The sequence below is a fragment of the Anopheles nili genome, chromosome 2, assembly GCF_943737925.1.
Source record: "Anopheles nili chromosome 2, idAnoNiliSN_F5_01, whole genome shotgun sequence".
NCBI lineage: Eukaryota > Metazoa > Arthropoda > Insecta > Diptera > Culicidae > Anopheles > Anopheles nili.
The window spans coordinates 20,260,996-20,271,687 of record NC_071291.1 but is presented as its reverse complement, the minus strand read 5'-3'; positions in this window follow the sequence as shown (position 1 = coordinate 20,271,687).

Sequence of the window (10,692 nt, the reverse complement as noted above, 5' to 3'; positions counted from 1 at the left end):
GTCCGCTTCCGGTTCTGGGCGCGCCGGGAACCGTAATACACAAAGCGATTAGCCCACGGACCACGACCCCCAAACATCGGCTGTTCGGGGTTTTTCCCGGCTTCCCATCAGCAGAAGCCAGAAAGCGCGGGCGCGCGCGCGTTACATAAGCACCTTTTTTCACACCGGATCTTGGTCGCCCGTTGGTCTTGCTCTTGTGCTTGTTGTTGGTCATCTTCTTCTTCTTCTTCTGGCGTTTTCTTCACGCGCGGCTCGCCGGCTGGCGTGCACGCGTGACACAGTTTTGCGATGCTGGTGTGTGCCAAACGGGCCACCTACGGTTCCTACGGGGACACGGGTGTTTTGGGTTTTGTTTTGCTTGTTTTTTTATTTTTGTGCGTGCCGCTTTGTTTGACACGCCTGCATTTTCAACGGGTGCGTGAGCGAGAACGCCACGCTTCACACGGTGATGCTGCATGATGGGACAGACCTGTCATCTGCATTCTTAATGGTAATGATATCGCACGCGCGTCGCGTTTCGTGCATGCGTGTGTGTGTGTGCGTGCGCCCGTGTTCCGAATGCTGCGAATCGATCTTCATAACTCTCGAGCTAGAACTTCTTCGCTTTCGAGTGGCCAACATTTCCGTGGTGCTGTTACGTAACGCGAGCGGCAGGAGGGCCCGTTTATTTATATAGACATTTCTTATTTTTTCTCTTTTTTTCTGTTTTTTTTTTTTCGATGAAACCATCCGCGTCTCGCGTCATTTCAGTGCTTCAGGGCGGTTTGACATTTGGAAGACGGTGGCACCGAAATTGCCGCCGGAACGAACGTTGGTGTCATTGCTCCAAACGCGATTTGGCACCCGGCATTTCACATCCTTGGCACATGGCCCTTGTGGCCAAAAACCCCCTTTTAGTCTGGGGCCAGTCCCAGGGCCTGTTGAGCTTGGCTCGGTGGCTGGTCTACCGGTTTATGGTGTTTTTATTTATTTTTGTTTTTTTTTGCCCTCCACCTGATCGACCATAACACTCTCGCGACCGGTTGCATTCTACGGGCGAAGGTTTTTATCGCCCTCTAGCCGTGCGTGCGTGTGTGAAGCAACCGACAGCTCGGTTGATCTCGAAACTTCCAAGTTCATGTAACCCACCTGCGGCTGCTGGCTGTGCGCTTTCCGCAACACGCACAACCATCATTAAAGGACGCTGGTTTCCTTCGATCGGTCATAAAATCGACCCTCTCGATCAATTCGAATTCAACCCTCCCGGGTTGGGAGGTTTTTTTTTCGCGTCTCCACGTATCACCTTTCCGCGTGCGTGTGTTATTTCTTTATTTGTTTTCCGGCCCACCCCACGGTTCCCCACCCCAATCGGAAGGGATGATTGGCCGCGGCAACGTGGGAACAATGTTACTCATCGATCCGGGTGTCATTTAATCCGGCTGGTTTACCCACGAGACGGTGGGTTTATCCGCGTTTTCGTTAATTTGTCGGCCGAGACGGCGAGAGCTCGCATGGGTGTGTACGTACGTTGTCTTATCTGTTTTAACTCCCTTTTGCGGTGGGGAAAATAAATGGCCGGCAGACGTTTACCGCGGTGTCTTATCGGACCAACTCGCCGCTCGCTTCGAATCGCTTTTCCGTTCTGTGGCGCAATTTTCGCGCTTCTTTTGACTCCTCTTTGGGGCTGGTCACTTTACTGTGTGTGTGTCCCTGTTTGGTGTTTGTTTGGAACCAGCTTCGATGGTGGTTGCGTTGATCGGATACTACAAACCACTCACGGGAGCGTTAAATCGCCGCGAAACCCGGTGGTGAGATTATTATGCCCGGTCGCAAAACGGGGATTTGAAATCATTTGAACTCCCCTTTGGGTAGGTTGAAATGACTTCAAGCGGTGAGGGCTATCGCCGAAGGGCACGGCCACCAACAATATCGCTCAGCTGCGGGTGAAAGATTTGAAAACGAACGCAGAAAAAAAAATAGGCCATCGATCGACACCTCTAGGACGCGGAATTGACCAAACCGCGAGGTTTGGAACAAAACGGCGCACCCTGTCGGTTGAAGTCTGGAAGTGAAATATTTCTCTCCCCTCGCAAAGTGGGCTTTCCTGTATTATGCTTACCTGCCCAGTCACTTTTCCCTGGGAGGGCAGGAATTTCCTTTCGAATAGACCAACGGGCGCCGAGAGGAAAGGGCGTTCAAATTCCGTCTGCGACCTTGTAATTATGCAATTGCGCTTGAGTTACAGCACGTACCCACACACACACACACGCCGTCCAATGTCCACTTGCTCTCCGCTCTCGCTAATCTCTTTCTATCGCTCGAGAGCGAGAGAGAGAGAGAGAGAGAGAGAGAGAGAGAGAGAGAGTGGCATTCCAAACGCGCCCCCTTGTGAGGGGTGAGAGATCCGCACGCCCGGGTATTAGACGCGATCGGGGCTCGTTCAATGTTTCGCGCGTCGCGTTACGTCGCGTTATCTGACGCCCCCTTTCTCCTCACCACCTTCCCTCCCTCTCGTGCTGCATCCTTCGACCCAACGCGCCCTACCGCCCCAGGGTGGATAGAAAGCCCCACATCCAAACAAAAAAAAACCGGCCCAAAATGCGCCTCCAGGTTGGTCCGGGGCTGGTTGGTGTTATTATGTGACGTCTAATGAAATGTTAAGTCACGTTTTTTCGCCCCCCCCCCCCCTCTCCCCCATCACCCCCCCGCCAAGTGCCGAAAACCCCGTCAAAACCGGCCTGTTCGAATTTTTGGCCATGCCACTTCGAACGCACTTCGTTGAGCGGCTTCAGAAATGCAGATGATGTGTCAAACTGACACGCGCACACATACACACGGTGGATGAATTGACGAAACAAAAAAAAACCACAAACCCGTGTGTGGGAGGTGATTTTCCCCATTTGGCGAACGAAATGACAAACAAAAAGAAAACCTACGTCAAAAGCTAGCTGACTGGAGGAGCCACCGACGCGTTTTCCCGGCCACGGAATCCAGAAGGCTGAGAAACGACCGGTGGACAATCGGTGGGTGATCGCGACCACCAAGAAGGGGGCTGGGGGCAATGATGCGGTTGTTAAATGCCCAATTATGCCACCGTTAATTACGGACCGTTCACATGAGCTTTTAAGCATAATGAGCACCCCCGTCGCATGGGGATTGTGGGGCGTTTTTCATTTTCCTCCCACCCATCCGTGTAGGTCACCTAATGGCCAGTAGGGTCTCGTTCGCTCTTCGCTAATGATCATGACCCAGTGTGTGGGTGGGTGTGTGCGGGGGGGCCATTACCAATGCAAACATTACCCACCCGCCCGATAATGATCGGATGACAGACAAACCACCCCGGTTGGCAGGGGGGGGGGGGGGGGATGCATTTCTAATGCAACTGCACTTGCAGTTTCGTTGTCGGTTTTGGCGCCAATCTTGGGCGGGGTTCGGGGAGTTTGCGAAACAAACACCGTTTGGAAACAATCGCTTTGCGTTCGAGCCGAATTCGAATCGCAGGCAAATGAAGTCATTTGGGAACGGTGCCACGCGGTGTTCGCGGTGTGGGGAGAGATTTTTTTTTCAACACCGAAGGGTGGGCGCCGATGGTGAAGCCGGATGTTTCGGTGAAGGGTCGAGGGGGGCTAGTATCCGGGTGGCGAATGCCAATTCTGCGTGGTGCGTGCACGTGATCATAATGCAGAAAGGCCTCGCCACTGGGAATGGTCGATGGAAATGGTCGTTCTTCTCGGCGAGAACTCCAAAGAACGTGCCAACCCAAGCCGAGGGTGGGGTCTGCTGGCAGTCTTCGCATACAAATGAGTGGACCTTTTTTTTGTTTTATTTATTCTAGACATTGGTTCCCGTTCGTTTGGGCGTTTGGAACGTGGAAAACTGGCATACCGAGGAGCGAAAGGTCTGAGAAACACTTAAAATGAATTTTGTCGATTTATGCCGCCATGTGAGTGAGCGGCCGGGACGGTTGAGGTTAAACCTTTGGGCACACTAAATGCTAAAGCAACGTTTTTTTTAAATGCAGGTGTACCACGGTGTGCAGGTTTGGATGTTAAAAGTGGTTCAAGATGGATTTACTTATTTGTTCAACTGCCGTTTATTGTATCTATAAGCTCAGTTCTTAGAACTCTCACAGCTGGTTTCGAGCAGAGCTAAAGAAAGCAATGGTAATAACAGCTTTTGCTTTCGTTTTTTCCATAATCTTTTTGATGGTTAAGCTGCGAATGTTTCCCATTTTACTAGGCAGTGTATCCGGAAAGGTTTGAATGCTACTGATTATAGTACTACGATTTATGCTGCAGGTATATAAAGCGAGCAAAGTTTTCTTCCCGAAAATCGCGCATATAAAATACAAAGGTGATGCTGTAAAAGCGTAAAAAAGAAACGTTTGCTGCTCCACTGTTTCAAGCTGCTTAAAAGCGATCATCAATCTGCAACAAGCGTGCGTTTAAAAGCAGAAAGAAAGACACTGAGAAAACCACCCTCCAGCTTATCTCTTTCGCTGTGCTATGCTTCGGCTTGCATACTGAATCGTGCGCTTGCTCGCTTGCTGGTTATCAATGCTAATCGAAATCGAACGCCACTTACGCAACGCAACGTCCACACACACGCACACGCCGCGTCCAGATATGCTGTCGATGGCGATACAAGAGGAAAAAAAACGAAAGAGAAAAACTCACCCCCCCAGAGAGAGAGAGAGAGAGACGCGTGCACATAAACAACCCCCGTCACCCAGGTGGAGATTCACCCCCGCGTGGGTGTGGAAGAGTGTAACAACCGCCCTCCATCTAATCTTGACACCGTTACAGGTGTTTGCCAATCCACATCGTGTGTGTGTGTCGGATGCGCCAGTTTCAGTATTCGCGCCATTTTCCGCGCCATCTTGCAACGTCGACGAATCCCTTTTCTGCTGGAATCGCTGGTGCGTCGATCTATTGGCGTTTTTTTTTTGTGTCAAGCGCATACGGAAATGACGAACCCTTTTTGGCGAACCCCAAATGAGGGAGTTTTGGGATGGTTCGAAAAATCGTCAACCAAACCAACCGAGCTCACCGCCAAAATGAAGGAAAACCTCAAGCACCTCAGCTTCAATGCGGAGCGCTTGCGGACGCAGTGTTGATGGTGCACCGAAGCAGCCAACCGTTGACCAGCAGACCACCTCCCCCCACCCCCACGCCACCCCCTCTCCCACCGACACGCGGAGGGGCGAGTTTTCACTTTCGATTCAGGTGAAGGTCGCCCTCCGGAGCCGTCATCCTTCGGCCTGCCCGGGCCGTTAGGAGCGGGCGTTAGGTCGACTGTTGCTGTTGCTGTTTGATTATTATGCCACCGTCCGCTGGTTTTTCGGGGCGGGTTCTTCTTCACCGACGTGGTGTGACCGACGGCAGAAGCGAGGTGGTGCATCGTGCAGTGCCTGCTGATGGGCAGTGCCTCACCTTCGAGCCGTGCTGCCACGCAACTCAGCCTGGCGGTGGCGCAAAGAGCAAGGAACCTGCACACACACACACGCACACACGCACGCTGGTAAATGTCAGCAGTTTGGCGTCCACACACCAGCCAAACCAGTGGACCGTTGCAACACAACAACATCGGTTTGGGGTGGTTTGTTGTGTTGTTTTTTTTTTGTTTGCTTCTTTCTTTCTGTCTCCTTGCGGACAGGCGTCCATTTGGTCATGAGGGTCATGAGGAGGAGGGATGGAGTGTGGGGGTGGGTCTCAGGGTCGGACGTGTAGGTGCGTCATGGGGTCATGATGCACCCCCTGGGAAATGTCGTCGTTCCGGAATGCCACAATGCCATGTTGGTATCGTCACCCAAGCTCACGTGTCTAATCGATTGCCTGTTTTTTTACGCTTTTTTTTAGGAAACCTATCCGAGCCCCATCCCGACCGGGAACAATCCGTAAAAGGTAAGCAGAACTTTAAGCAGACGAAAATAGCCACCATCTCAGAAGGAGGGTGCTAAATATATATCAATACACATCCCAGAAGCTGTCGGGGCTGCGAAAATATGCTCCACATTCGCACCCGAACGGTTCCAAATCGAAAAACCGTTGCATCGTGCTCGCGAGTACGTGCTTTTTTGTGTGTGTTTTTTTTGCCACCACCAACCCGAAACAAGGTCAAGGCGGGTGGGTGGAAGGGTGGCCACCGATCAAGAGCACAGCCCACGGGGGGGGGGGGGGGGGTAGGTTTAGCAGGAAGGACGCAAGGGGCCATTCCCTCATTCGTACCAATTAAGAAGCGGGCCCCGATTACGAGTCGAAGGTCAGCATCTCGATTGTAGCTGGATTGACTTGGCGAATTGGGTGGGGATAAGGAGAAGGGAGGCGACGGGGGGGGGAGGGGGGAAGTGGAGGTGGAGGTGGCTCCACCATACAACACCTTACGGCGGCAGCGATGGACGATAAATAGTTTATAACAGCAGCAAAAAGACAAAGAGTCTTAAAAAGGAGAGAGAGAGAAAAAAATGACTCCAATTTAACGACGGAACAACACAGCTTCCTTTCGGACCAGCTCGGAAGGGTATAAAATTAAAGCACCTGCATCGGTGGGGGGAGGGGGGCAGGGTGTCACCACTTCCGATGGAATTCTGGAAAACCCCCCTCCGGAGATGCCGTTAGCTCGCCATAAACGCTCGAAATGCGATTCCTAGATGAAGTCCTTCTGGAAACGAGCACGAGCCAGGAATCAGGACGCCATCAGCAACGGGACGCGGCGTTCGATCGCGAAAAGTTCATTCGCCTGGTGCCCGGGTGGCCAAACACCCCTTCCCCTCCCCCCCCCCCCCACCACCCACCCCTCCAGGGTCCTCATGCCTTCCGTTCTCGCAAACCAAATCGCTTCTCGCCGCAATTAGCAGCCGGCTCTATAATGGCTGACGGTCAAGGAATCGCCCTCCCACCCCCCCCCCCCCCCAAACGACGCCATGATTAGCGGTCTGACCCCGGTTGTGCAACGAAAAACCTGTTATTCACTGCAATTGCAATGTCGGCTGACGAGCGGGCCGCAGAACATTCTCGTTCTCCGATTGCGTGCGTGCCACGTTTTGCCGCGCATAGAAGGTGTCGCATATTTGACGCGACCCCAGCATGACAGGAAACTAGCGCACCCGCGAACGATCTTGGGGCCGTACTCATTTACTGCCTTCTGGCGTTGGTTGCCGCCATTATGTGGCGTACCGGAGTGTGGCGAAAGCGTGAGCTGCTGCCGGCAAACAACCTATTTACCGGTGTCCCGTATGTGCTTGTCACGGTGACAATTTTTGTGTTTGTGACAATTAACCCTCCCCCAGCCAGTTCGCGAAGGAAAAGCGAGAACGCGAGAAACACCTTTGCCGTAGCTCGCTTGTGAATGAGACCTGCAAAAACACACACACACACGCAGGCACACACGGGCACACAAAATGAAAACAAACAAATTTCCACTTTGGTCGAAAGGTTGGGCAAACAACTCGGCGCGGATGATCGACAGGGTGACGCTCAAAAGACGCGGTGCTAACACAATTAGCAATCATTATCGGTCCTCCCCACCCCCTCCCCCTTCAAAACATACCGCCCAACATCATCATCAGCATCGTCATCATCAGCAGCATTGACATCATCTTCTCGCGGGTCGGTTCTACGCGCTCCCGTGGTCTGTTGACACGCGCGGGTTGACCACTTTGCTCGCACAGTTCCGGTGTGTGAAATGGAACCAACGCCGGTCGGGCGGCCAGTTGAAGCCGCAAGGTGACAAATTCTGTGCCAAAAGGAACCCCTCTCCAGATGGGGATGTCGAAAGTTCATCCGAGCAGCTGATGATGTCACTTTTCGATGCTCAGTTCATCGATCTTGCGTTCGCGCGGATGATCGAGGATCATTTGAGTTGATCGATCATCTATTCCGACTCGATTTCCCACACACACACACAGTGCCTTCTCGTGCGCAAATGGGAGCCTTATGAATTACAAAAATATATGTAATATCCGCTCATTGAAATTCCACGCTATCACCGTGGAGCGATCCGATCGTTACGCAACCCTTCGATCTACAGCAGTACACTTGCTGCTGCTGCTGCTGCTTGGTTCTAGCTGGTTCCATTCGGAGGGGGTGGTTGCGAATTTCGCACCCCTCGCGGCTAGAATCACCGGCTAGTCAGCCGCGTTAATCAGCCCACCCCACACCCGGTGGGGAGTCTGGGAAATGATTATGATCCAGCAGCTGCTTCAGCAACGCTCGATCGTCGTCAGTCCGCTTAAAGGGCTTCGTAATCGCACCGAAACGATCACGTTCCTCACGGGGTTACAACAAAGCACGCGTGTGTGTGTGTGTGTGTGCTTGTGTCCGATCCTCCCTGTCGGGTGTAACAGGCAATCATCTGAGGGCTCGCGTAAGGGTGATCGCGCCTGGTTGATCTCGAACCACCCTGTGAGGGTCGGGTGTATTATTTTATGTTAGAAATCGACCCACCTTTTCCCTTTTTTGCAACGCTTTGGTAGCCACGGCTTTGGTGCCAATTTCGATCAATTTGGAGGTAGAAACTACTTTTATGAGACCATTACCGGACCACGAGGCTGCAATAATCCGAACTCCAATCAGAGCCTGGAGGACGGCGACGTGTAACTAAAGGGCACTTCGGTGGCTTTTCCTCACGCAACGATGGTGTTAGTCGCGTGCCGTGAGACGAATAAAACACTCCAACGCAGAGCCAACTGCCCAGAACGTCGCATCTGAGCCTAATGCAAGCGATGATTTCGGATCAACGCAAAAGGCCGCCATTTGGCGCGTGGAAAAACGTCGATATTGATCGGCTCCAGCAAGGGGAGGTTCAAAAATCGACAGGCGGGAACAAACCGTAGGGAAAGTAGACCCTTTCGTAAGACCCACCGGTTGCGACTCGTTACATTAGACGTTTCGGCGCCATGCGTAGAGTGTGAGAGAGAGAGATCAACCTGTGGCCGGGCGTTGGGCAAGCGTTCGTGGTTGTGTAAAGCCAAAAAATAAAAGCCCTCGAAAGTCGTGATCCCGGCGTGCTTCATGGCACTTTTAGTGTGTTTCGATCGAACGGTTCGGCGAAGGGTTTATGATCACCGGACGAGCGGATCTGTAACTTCCGATGCAACGTTCCAACGTTTCGAGAGTAAGTCCAATCACCCAATCGGCAACAACCGTTCCCTGGGCGGACTTTGCCGTGGGAAATCCCCTCTGTGAGGAAGCAGTTCTCTGCTCAGATCCAGTGAAGCAATACGACGGTTTTTGTGTGGTATTGAACTTTCTGATCACCTTCGTCGTGTTTGGCTGTTTGGGAGGCTGGAAAGCTACTCTGGGTGTAGGACTTGCGCCGTCTCCATCGCGTCCAGCACGCCATCAAGGACAGGTGCCGATGTCCGGAGATCGCAGGACCGTCGGATGGGTTTGCGACGGTGAAAGGAGACGCGTGCCCGCGCACACACACACACCGACCGTTGTGCAAGAGCTCCGGTGTTCATGAGCTCGTGTGTGTGTGCGCGCCAGCCAGTGCAAAGTGATAGTACACGAGCCCCACGCGGTATGTGTCCTCCAAAGTTTCCCGCGTTCCAGGTCTGACCTGACGTTGGGTGTCGAGCGTGGGCTATTTTGGACGTCATGGTCCATCGCGAAGAAGTGAAAGCTGCCCGTGGCTTCCACCGACTAGCTTACTGTTGGCTAGGTTTCTGTGTAACGGGCTCAAGACACCCGAGAATAAGGCCACCGGGGGGGAGATGTCACTAGGAACGCTGGAAAACTTACGAGATTCTTCACCAGAGGGCGCTCTCTCTCTCTCTCTCTCGAAGGTCTTGCAGGTGTTGTCTCAGCTCCGTTAACTCCCAAATTGCCATCAGCGTGTCGGATATTTGGTCACGGTTCCATCCGGCTCGGGGTCGTCCGGATGTCCTGCCGGGCATCCTGCGATCGCGTGCGAGCGGAAAATCACCGTTCCGCTCATCGAAGGTGCACCCTCGTGGCACGCAACCATCCGAAACGGTATACCTGACCTGATCTGGCACCAGACAAGGTTGACTCTTCCGCCGGTCTTGAGCGGTGAGAGCTTGTTTTTCCTTGCCATCGTCCATCGTCCACAGAACACTTCGGCATTAATATTAAAACCCATCGGTGGTTTTGGTACGGGTTTTTGCCCGCTTGGTTGTCATTTTGCTTCGGCGCTTTTCACCACATCCACGCGACCTTCAGCGCCACGGCTCACCGGGCGTCGCGTGCAACCCAAAAGCTGGGCGAATTTTGGTGCCAACGTGCCCAGAACCAAACCGCACCGGACAAGCACACTGACCTTGGGTGGGCATGAATGTAAACAGCCCCCTACCTCTCTGGACCAGCATCGGAAAAACAAGAAAACCGACCCCTATTCGGCCACGGCTGCAGGAAGTGCGCGAGTAATAGTCCGTGGATACGACGACCCGGCTAGTGCGTGCGCGTGTGTTTATGGATCGTTCTCGATCCGATCGCTTGTTTGTGGTCTGAGAGAACCTCGTCAAGAATCGCGGGCGCCCCCTTTCGAAACCATGCAACCGTTTCGATAAGGGAGTATGCCGGGCGGAGGTAATGCCGCAGTTTGGTGCGCTGGAGGAAAACGAGTTTTTTCGCACTGGAAGCACCCAGAAGCCGCTGGACGTGGAGTTGCACACACACACACACACATACACATGTGGCGATCGCTCTGACGTGCCCGAGTCGCTCTAACATCGAGATGGTTCGACTGGCA